The 9385-nt window shown below is 39.1% G+C and overlaps 1 pseudogene; it reads left to right on the top strand.

Annotated features, from left to right (window-relative positions):
- The first annotated feature begins 6815 nt into the window (after positions 1–6815).
- LOC147897582 (uncharacterized) lies at positions 6816–7589 on the top strand (annotated as a pseudogene).
- Positions 7590–9385: the final 1796 nt, after the last annotated feature.

Raw genomic sequence — 9385 nt, 5'->3', positions numbered from 1 at the left:
TTGAGCAAAACCATCTGAGCATTTGAGCAAATTGGATTAGAATGTAGTTTCTTTGTGTCAAAGTTTATGAAAACAATCCAAGTGTATGGACCCCTTTTGTGAATAAAGGGGTCATGTTGCTTAAGAAAAGAAATGGATATCCTCATTTCTAACTAAACAAGTTTTCTAACTCTTGAAGTTCATGAAATGAGGCCATGATTATGAAACCGTTTTGTAAATGAAGGGTCCATATTGCTCAATAAAAGAAGTGGTTATCCTTGTAAACTAATAAACCACAACAACCAATAACTAAAAAGCAAATCTTGAAGTTGCTAGACCCCTTTTTTGATTAAAAGGGATGTATAGTCCACAAAAAAAAAAAAAGATTACATTCGACCTTAGCAAAATCTAGTATTCTACATCTTTGTTACACTAGCTTAATTTTAAGTCAAAATATTTTCCACTCATAGTTTTCTAATTATTCTATATTGATAATTTTAATATGTTTCCAACCTACATCACTACAAATGAAGATATTATTTATCACGTAAAAGACACGTTCAAAGGTTTGTGATTGTAAAATCATCCTACAAGGCGTCCCATCACAATTATCACGAGAGTCACGTCGACCCTCCTCAATCCATCTTGATAATTTATACACAGACATAAAGTTGGTCAATATTCATTGTCAATAACATAACTTAATAAACCAATGCAATAACAAATATTATGGTAATTACCTTCTTTTGTCGAGCAAAGGTTCACATTGTTTTAGCAAATCTTGTAGCTCAACATCCAATATCTTAATCCCATCTTGCACTTTTTTTTAGACAATAAAGTTTCCAGAATAATGTCTTAAACAATTATATTTTGTATCCCTTTAGGGCATACAGCACCACCAGCCCTCACCGTTTCAGAAACTTTGGTTTTAATGGCATCCTTTGTTCTTCTAGTCAAACCATCTCCAACGGGATGATTATGACGGCCATGGTGTATGACTGCATGAGTAAGATTCACACCATCTCTACATTCTGGCATGCAAAAGTAGAAGGCAACTCATCCACAGTGACGTGCATTTCAACCTTCTCATAGGCCTCACGCAATCTGTTCTTTATAGGTAGTTGCATAATAATCTCAATGACACTATGTTGTTTGTCATTCTCAATGTTGCTAGCTGAATCATGTTTCCTTGCCTCATCATTTTTGTTGCAAACAGAGTAGAAATCCTTTTTGTTTTAACTAGAGTCTTCTGAAGTTCATTGTCATCAAGATTAAATCTTTCTCCCTTCACGGTGAAAATATCACCAAATTGCGCATTAAGGTGAAACATTTTGTATCCATCGTCATGGACTTCGTATTGCAGCTCCATTGTCAAATCAGACCCATTATCACCAAAGTGCTAATGGACAGATATGGACCCAAGTGTGAATTGAAAATGGCTAGCAAGCACCATCTCTGACAACACTCCTCTACCTATGGAAGTGGGAACAAACATATGCAAAGATCTATCCTCATTCTAAATTGTGACAGATTCCATAAGAACGGATTGGTTGAGCTGTGCAGCTCAATGAGATGAAGTCCAAAGGGTGAGATCAAGAGCAGAGTGTTCGTTTCAAGAAGTCATTTGAAACAAGAGTTTGCCACAAGAAAAGTTGCTCACAAATGCTTTGCACACACTGTCCATTGTTTATACTCACAACTTTGTAAGATAAGTCTTGTGAAAGTCGGCACAAGTGTGGCAATGGTACTGAACCATGATGTAAATTTTAGCCATCATTTGTTAACAACAATACTATAATACCATGGACTCTTAGACATTTTGATCCCCAACCTTTCTTTGACACATATGGGAGTTATTGCAAGCCATTCTCGCTAGCAATGACATTTCATTATTGCTACATATTCATTCCAACAATTTGATATAAGTATTTTAAAGTTGATAGATAGATATAAATTATAATTGTGGTGAACAAGAAATGGTTGGTCAGCACATCTCTAACCTTTTGAATATAAATTATAATGTTAAAAATATGCCAAAAGACTGTTTCATCGATGAAAGGGGTCTATTGGACTCTATTTTTCATCAATTATTAGTGAAAGGTAGAGGCCAATAGACCCCTTTCATCGACTAAAGGGGTCTATGGGCCTCTATCTTTCATGAACCATTAATTAAATATAGAGGCTAATAGACCCCTTTCGTTGACGAAAGGGGTCTATTGGCCTCTATATTTAATTATTTTCTCCAAAAGGGGTCTATTGGCCTCTATATTCCATTAACAATAAATAAAAATTATTTTCTCCAAAAGGGGTCTATTGGCCTCTATCATTAATTGAATATTAATTAAAAAGATATTTAATTGTATGTCGATAAAAGGGATCTATTGGGCTCTATTTTTTTTAATTTTCAAAAACAATTATGAAAAATTATCAACCTCACACAGTAATGATGTTTAATTAAATGATCACTCATCATTGCTGCATTCTCATTGGCAATCCAATTCGTATGATAATCATTATAAGTCATGGTTCCTATTAACATCATAGTTTGGTAGCATTTCTATAGCCAGTATGTCATCCCGTCATGGTGAATAAAATAAATGCATTGATTGTGATGATTTGAAATAATAAAAACGAGTGCTAGCTAATAAAGAGGCAACGTTAAGTACTTGGGTCGGTCGAGGACATGTGGTGCTCCCTTGCTAGCAAAGGTGTTCTTTATTATGGAAGAGGGATGATTATTTCTACAAATATCAATGTGAACTTTAATTTTTATGAGAGCCCTTAAGAAAATTAAGCCCAATAGACCCCTTTCGTCGATGAAAGGGGTCTATTGGCCTTTAATTTTCATGAGAGCCCTTAAGAAAATGAATGGCCAATAGACCCCTTTCGTCGACGAAAGGGGTCTATTGGCCTTTCATTTTCATGAGAGCTTAAGAAAATTAAAGGCCAATAGACCCCTTTCGTCGACGAAAGGGGTCTATTGGCCTTTCATTTTCTTAAGCTCTCATGAAAATGAAAGGCCAATAGACCCCTTTCATCGATGAAATGGGTCTATTGGCCTTTCATTTTCTTCAGGGCTTTCATTTTCTTAAGGCCCCTCCCTCCCTTGCTCCCTCGCTCTGCCTCCCTCCCTCCCTCCTGCTCTGCCTCCCTCACTATGCCGCCCTCGCTCCCTCGCTCTGCCTCCCTCCCTCCCTCCTGCTCTGCCTCTCTCGCTCCCTGGCTCTCCCTCCCTCGCTCCCTCACCCTCGCTCTGCCTCACTCCCTCGCTCCCTCGCTCGCTCGCTCTGCCTTGCTCCCTCGCTCTCCCTCCCTCGCTCCCTTGCTCTGCCTCACTCCCTCACTCTCCCTCCCTCGCTCCCTCGCTCTCCCTCGCTCCCTCGCTCTGCCTCACTCCCTCACTCCTTCTCTCCCTCTCTCACTCTGCCTCGCTCCCTCTCTCCCTCCCTCGCTCTGCCTCTCTCCCTCTCTCCCTCCCTCCCTCCCTCGCTCTGCCTCTCTCCCTCGCTAGGCCTCCCTCCCTCCCTCGCTAGGCCTCCCTCCCTCCCTCGCTCCCTCACTCTGCCACCCTCCCTCAGTTCCGGTAGCATCGGATCGGCTTCTTCAATCCGGTTGCCTTCGACTAGACCTTAGGTAGCAGCAGAGAAGCTGTCTTTGTTCAAAGTTCAGCCCACAAACCCATCGCGTCAGAGTCCTCTCACACTGACGGTTGTTGCCGAAGCTGGTAGAGAGAAGGCTCACAAGGAAGTAGAGAGAGCGGGTTTAGGGCTTGCTCTTGGTATGCTTTTGACCACCGTTAACTTGCCTGAGCTGTCACTGCACAAGACATCACGACTGCACTCTTGAAGGTAGGATCTTCCACCTCGTCTTGATGTTTCCAATTGCCTTCATTTCTCTTCAAGCCGGTTTGGATATTGCTTCTGTGCCATTCGCGTCCCTCCCTCGATAAATACAAAGATGGCTGGCAAGGAAGCAATGGAGCTTCAATAAATACACAGATCCAATAGGTCTATGATTTTCTACTTTAAGTTTCAGGTCGCTCACGAGAAGCCATTACTTGTGTTGCAAAACCACTAAAGTTTACAAGCATATATACCATTCAAGTGCAAGGCAAGGTTAGGATTCCGGAAGGCCTGTAGATTAATTCTCTGTGGAAGACTTCCTGAGAATTTATTGTCGGAAAGATGAAGCACTTGGAGTAGCGGAGAAAAATTGAAAGCTATGTGTCCAGTTAGGGAGTTGTTTTGCATCATGAGGATGGGGAGGGATGGCAGTTTACTAAGGACCACTAGCAATGTCCCTGATAGGGTGTTGCTGGCTAGGTTGAGAAGGCCAAATTCCATGCCAAATCATTTAGAAATTTCATTGACTAGGTATGATTATAAGTATGATGGGATGTGCTATTCTTTAGCGAATTGTCATTCAATGACTGGGCCTAAGACGTGAGACATTGGAACAATGTTAAGGTTATCAACTTCATTGCTTTTAAACACTTACATTTCTTTACCCTTGTAGTCTAATACTGAAGGCTTCACAGTGGATAAAGTAGGACATGTCCAATCTACTAGCTTGTAAAGTCATGTAGCCTTGGCATTGTAGCTAGGTTCATTTAGAAAGCAATTATTACATGATATAGGATCCTACGATTCATCATCCTTCACAAGAAATTTGAATGTCAAGGACACTTCTAGCTCACTGATGGTGGTGATTTTCTTTTCTTTGGCTTGGAAGTTTTTTTGTAGCAACATAAGTATTGGCAGGCTCAATCACCATTGCATGGTCAAGTGCCAAGCTGCATGGAAACTCTTTGAGTTTGTGGGGTCCTATGAAATGAATCCAATCAAGTACCACCAATGGGTAGCTTCATTTTCTGGTACTGGGGCTAGAGGTCGATTTCCTTTGTTTTATAGATCTTTTCCTTCTTCAACATTAGCACTTCATCCTTTGTCTCAAACATTGTGAGTTTTCAAAACGCAACAACTTGCGAGTATTAGAGGGGAGGCTTGGCCTTTGTGATGGGTGCTAGACTAAACAAGGGAGAGGATTGGAATTGTGAAAGAGTGCTAAAGTGAAGAGGGGGGGGGAGAGAGAGAGAGAGAGAGAGAGAGAGAGAGAGAGAGAGAGAGAGAGAGACACAGAGAGAGAGAGAGAGAGAGAGAGAGAGAGAGAGAGAGAGAGAGAGATCAAATCATGGAATTGTTCAATAATTTGTTATTTGTATATAAATACATCGCTTTCTTTTCTTATTTGCAAAAGTTTGAGTATGATGGTACCATGGATATATTTGTACGTGTTTCAATTACAATCACTACTTGAATTGGTGGCTTTTTGAGCAAGAATTTTTATTGCAAGAGGTTGAAACTTCTCACAACTTGACCCATTTATATACCATTAGTTGTTTATGGCATGTCCTTGGCCATTTTCTTCACATAGTTAAAGTTAAAATATCCTTGTTCAATGCAATACTTATCAAATTCCTACATGGCACATGCATGTTCAAATCATGGGGTTTTGGGTTACATGTGTGTACTATGTCATAAATGAAAGGTTGACTCACAACAACTTTCATCTTCCACTCCTTTCCAAAATATTGTGTTTGTAATCATAGCCTTCACATCCCAAAGATTTATTTCGTTCTCTTGTTCTCTAAATTTAAACCTCTTTCCCAAGTTATACAATCTTGTGAGTGGGATGTATCCATGATAGCATCTCGATTCTCTAAGATGGATTCCATTGTATAGAAATCAATAACTCTGCAGTGTATTTGCCAATTTGGATCTCACCACTTTTTTTGTAAGACATCTAGAGGGCTTCTCCTTTGGGAGAGACAATCATCACATTGGTGAGAGAGCAATGAGCTATATCCATCCATCCTTTAGAAACAAATGTATAGCCTATTGAAGCTAGATCATTAATTATGGATTCCTTCAATTTGTTTTGCATATCCTTATACATGACCTCCAACAATGTGGTGCACATGGCATAATAGAATGGAATTATAGAGTTTTCACCATGATTGCAAGGATCTATGCCATGAAGGATAATGAAGAATATTAAATGATAACCTAGAGTAGCATACTATGTTTGCAGCATCAACTTGGATATTTTGAAGTTCGGTACCTCTCAAGGCTTCTATGATTGTTGGTTGCCTATTTTGAGTAGTAGAAGTGACTCAGTAGGAGTTTAATGATCAAGATTCTTGGTGCTTTCCCCTAATATCTCCCTTGTGATATTAGGGAGGTTTTTAGTACGTATTTTTTGAATTAAAGATGTTTAAAATGCAAAAAAACAAGTCAGTCATTGCAAATTGTTGACTAGAACATTATTGCACAATGAACATATATACCAAGCTATATAAACAAAATACACTGTGTGGTTTAAGGGCATGTCACGTGGTTTTCCTATACACCACATAATATTTTGACATATGTATGCATAGCACTTGGAGATTTTTTGTTTCCCTTTTAAACACATGCACTATTATGAAAATAAGGCAAGGAGGGGGAGGCAAGGAGACGAGGAGGCCTTAAGGGACACAACATAGTATATTCAAGATATTGTACGCTTTTGTGGTTAATAACTTGTTCTTGTATGCCTAATAACTTTTCTTTGTATGCTTTTGTTGTCCAGCTACTCTCCTCAAGCCCCATCATCTTGTCAAGTGCAGCTTCAATTAGTAGCATCACGATCAAGCTTCAAGTATTTTTTATTTTGAAGCCTCTTGGGCTTTCTTTGTATGCTATTGAAGTAATGTTGGGACTTAATTGACCTTGTAAGTCTATTCTATGCCATGCGATGACTTCTTTTTTTAAATGCATTTGTGTCACATTAGCAGGATGGTAAAAATAAAAACTTCTGAGAGGAGGGGTAGAGGTGGAAGAGGAGAACGAGGAGGTAGGAGAGGTGGAAGGACAAATAGCAAGAGACGTTTGCAAGTGGAATCTACGCCAAATTTAAAGTTTCAAAAAGAGGTTGAAATTGGAGTTAAAGAGGATAAGGAGATGGAAGACTTTGAAGACACTACTATAACTGTGGAGGAATCTTCTAAGAAGAGAAAGAAAGAGGATAAACAACTAGATGAGGAGTTTGAGCAAGAGTTTCCTGCTACACTTGATATTGGCCAGGGGAAGGATGTTATTGAATCTCTTGCAATCAATCCTGGAAAGATTGCTCCCTTGATCCCATTATGTCATTGTGTTGTAAACACAAGAGTGAGAGGCCTACGAACTGATATGGATAGCCTAAAGCAAGCCCTAGAGGCAGAAAAATATATTCAACAGAAAGGAATGTTTATTTTATCTACAACACTTCTAGATGGTGTTTCATAAGAGGTGACAGATGAAATTGAACAATCATGGGATTCTTGTTGGAGGGATGTAAATGCAGAATTTGAGGCACAGATTGTTGATGATGCTGATTAGTCATTTTTGTCTCGAAAGATGTTTTTTGTGTGGGAGGGGAATCACCGTACTGTTGCATGGATGTCTCCAATTGAAGAGAAATTCAAGGCATCAAAGGCATGGCATATTCGAGTTTTAGCAAGTTTTATTACTCCAGAGAAAGAAACAGAAATGAAGCTAATAGCTGCTCTTCAAAGGTTCAATCTGTAAGTGCGAGTTCTTGCTTATATGTGTTACCTTTTTTTGAGCTTTTAAGGGTTTTGTGAACAATTCTTAATATGTTTGAAGCTATATATTTTTTATTGTTCAGCCTTAATGAAACAGCGATTATTAAAATAAATCTCAAGGATTATTTGTACAACACGAAGACAATGTGTTCATGTGATGAGAATGAGTACTTATCACTTTTTTCTGAGGAAGAAAAACAGACACTTGAAAAGCATAGGGCAAATGAAAGCAGTAAAGGATCAAGTACTTGGTATCCTTTGACATCTCTGATGCTACGGAGAATGGTATTTGCAGTAAGTTTCATACCATTTGTCATGGATGTCTTTTGAATCAAAACTAACTAATTCATTATACTCATTCGTTTCTTTGGAATATATTTTAGCCACTATACAAGCAAGATTATGAGGCAAAGCTAAAGGAACTTCAGCCAAATTTGAGTGTTGCTGATATGGAGAAAGCACTTAAAAGTATTCGAAAGGATGTGAATCTCAAGTATGGTCGAAAAATGAGCAAGGTATGGTTAATTTAATGATTCTTAATATAAAGTTAATTTTTTAAAGTGTTCAAAGTGTTTTTTGAGATTGAGAAAGAACTCATAATATTAAAAAAGGATGTAAATATGATGTTTGTTTAAACCTCCGTAGAATTCAACCACACCCACCTAATAAAACTATAGAAGTTTTTAGAAGGCAGCAACTTGGATTAAATTTGAAGGGAATATCTTAGGCTCTGTCCATCTTGCATGGCAGAGAGAAGCTCTAGTATATCGGCACATGGCCTCTGAGCCACCATCCTTCATGCGATGCATAAAATCTAGCTAGCTTTTTGGCCTAGAAGTCTGCTCCCTTTCTATGGTTGCACCAAATAAACTCAAGTGAGCCTTTTGTGGCCAATTCACTAGCACTGTGTAATATTCATTTTGTAGCAAACCACAATTTTAAAAGACAATCTACAATGCCTTCGCACACTATTTCTAGTATGCAAAGCTCAAAATGGTTGCTACAATAGCCTCAGCTCCTGTTCCCTTGCATTTTGCAATGCATCTCTGCACATCACCCAAGACATGCAACCTTGTTTTTTGCATGCCCACTATATTCTTGATGAAAGATGCTACATCTCCATCGCTTGCCAGCTAGAATTGTAATTTAATGGTCCACTCTTGCGACAGCTTCACCAATGCTGTAGGCTATGCTGTTGCATCAGCATCATTGTTACGAGCTCTGACAAGATGGCAATCACTCTCTCAACACCTTGCCCTCTATATTTTATGATTATTCCATTGGGATCACCCAAGAATGGCCATAACATTCTTGTAGATGAGCCCCTATATTCTTCATGGCAGATGTCGCATCTCCAACGATTGCCAACTAACATCATAACATAGTTGCATGCCACTCTTGCATCTCGGGTTCTTTTTGGATCCATTGTATGCTATCAAAGCAAGGAAAACATAACCTAGTTACTTAAAAGATATTTCGTAATCATTGAAATGAATTTAGAGCTTCCAAGCATCTAGCTCGCAACATATAAGTAGTACTTGTAAGCTTGCTAGACCTCAAGAGAGAGAAATCATCCAATTGTCTTGCCCCCTCCCGATGTGATTGGATGATTATGAACATAGTAATCTACCTATTGAAATAGGCATGGGATGGCATATCACCTTTTCCCACGTCCCTCCCTCTCTCTCTCTCTCTCTCCCTCTCTCTCTCTCTCTCTCTCTCTCTCTCTCTCTCTCTCTCTCTCTCTTAAGCATCTATTTGCACCATGATCATTCGCAA

The sequence above is a fragment of the Dipteris shenzhenensis genome, chromosome 10, assembly GCF_047967505.1.
Source record: "Dipteris shenzhenensis isolate YYH24624 ecotype China chromosome 10, Dip_SZ_1.0, whole genome shotgun sequence".
Classification (NCBI taxonomy): domain Eukaryota; kingdom Viridiplantae; phylum Streptophyta; class Polypodiopsida; order Gleicheniales; family Dipteridaceae; genus Dipteris; species Dipteris shenzhenensis.
The sequence above is the reverse complement of the archived record's forward strand: the minus strand, read 5'-3'. Positions and strand labels throughout refer to the sequence as shown.